Genomic DNA, 2,096 nt, shown 5'->3' on the forward strand with positions numbered 1-2,096 from the left:
CCCGCCCTCCCCTGGAGTCTCTGATGTACCATGTTTACACTGACCAGTGCACTCAGAAAATTAGATTAAAGTGCATTTAAAAAGAAGTAGTTCCACCTGTGCAGCACCACCAGGTGGCTGTGATTGGTTACAGGTTCAATAGGTGCCTTTCAGCAAAAAGTGGCCTGAGGCCTAGAGCGGTGGCTCAGCAGTTGAGCACTCGCAGCTCTAACAAATGAGCCAGCAGTCATCTGTTGCCAGTGTCTCCTCAGTTTGGGGTGGGACATCATCCTCCCCTCCCCATCCACACTAGGATTTCAGCTGGCATGGTCTTTTGGTGGTCTTGTGCTTGCAGTCATAGAATCAGTGAGCTACTTGTCATGTCTGGACTGCACACATCCTCCCCTCTGGCTCTTACTGCCTACTTCCTACCTGGGAAGCACTCCGCCATACTCCCCAAAGGACCTGCCTCTTAAAGGTCCCACCACCTCCTAAGTCCACACTGAGCTGGATCTGCTTTTTGTGGGGTGTTTTTGTTGTTTTGCAGCGGGCCATCATGTAGCCCAGGCTGTTCTTGAACTTGCAGCAATCTTCTTGACTCAGCCTCTATGATGCTGGAATGGCAGGCAGTCTTCACCAAACCCAGCTGGCTCATATCATTGTGGACCACGAAGGGGGTCACAGCTCCCACCTCATAGGTTGGAGGAAGATGCCAGGAAGATGGGGAGTGGGTGAGGAAGACAACCAAGATGTGAACACTGGTTATAAAGTTGTACAAAGTGGCACTCTTAAGCTCCTTCCTGTAGGGGCTGAAGATGACTTGGTGGTTAAGAGCACTTGTTGCTCTAGCAGAAGCCCAGGTTCTATTTCCAGCACCCACCTGGCGGCTCACCACCATCTTTAACTCCAGTCCCAGAGGACGGACACATCTGGGCTCTTAACACTATGCACACACATGCACAGACATACATAGTGCAGGCCAGACACTCAAAAAACTGCCTCCTATCTATATCATAACTCACATCCCTGTAGAATTAGTTGGCCCTCAGAATGAGCTCAGCATATCTGGTCCTGCCAGGCATATTTGTAATCTGGGTTCCAAGCCAGTGTTCACCAAGCAGGGTGCAAGGACAAGATTTGGTGCCCACGGTCTGCTGAAAATCATAGCCCCTTTTGTTGACTTAGATTTTTCAAAAACCTACTTTAATAAGGGTTCTTAAACACTTCAACCTCCCTTCTAGCCACCATCTACCAGAGGTGGTGGAAGCGAAAAGTTAAAAGGAAATGGGGGTTGTGGGCCTGTTTAGAAATAGTTCTTTGGGGCTGTTTCAATCGTTCTTGCCAGCAGTCGCTCGGCAATCACCACTCGCACACGAACAGCACCAGCAGTACTATCAAGAAGAAACTGTGAGGCTCTGCATCAGTCCAGAGTCTGTGGAAACCACCAGAAGTTCTTTGACAAGTTATTCTCTATGGAGTTAGGAAACACAAAGATCAGCAAACCCATACAAGAGCGTTGTCAGTGAAGACTAGCCAGGCAGAGCAAGCAAACCCATGCTAGAGCCTTACCCCACTCTCTGTGGGGTCATTTTTATATTCTTTCTAAACATGTGTCTTCTTCAGCAAAATATCCTTTAACCTGTGTCTGCTTCAGCAAGACATCCTATTACCTGTCTGCCTCAGCAAAACATCATTTGATATAACAGTTTCCAAAGAAACCAGAAATTTCTACTTTAGCCTTTGAGCAGAGAGATGTTTGGGTTTGTTTTTCAATATAATAGAGTAATAATGAAAATATCTAAGATAAAAAGGGCACTAAGGAGCAGGTCATGAGACCTATTTAGGCTGTTCCCAGTACTGGGGAAGTTAGGACAGAAAAAGAGACTAGTGTGAGCTCTATATGGATTTGGAAGAGGCTTTTTAAATTTATTTTTATGTGTTCTCCCTGCATACATGACTGTGTACCACATTCATGCCTGTTGCCCCTTGGATTCCTTAGAGCCAGTTACAAGTGAGCCACCATGTGGGCCCTACCAAATCCTGGTACTCTGCAAGAGCAGTTAGCGCTCCTAACTACTAACTGTCTCAGGCCCTTGGACATGTTTTTTTTTTTTTTT

Source organism: Mus caroli, chromosome 8, assembly GCF_900094665.2.
Source record: "Mus caroli chromosome 8, CAROLI_EIJ_v1.1, whole genome shotgun sequence".
Lineage (NCBI taxonomy): Eukaryota > Metazoa > Chordata > Mammalia > Rodentia > Muridae > Mus > Mus caroli.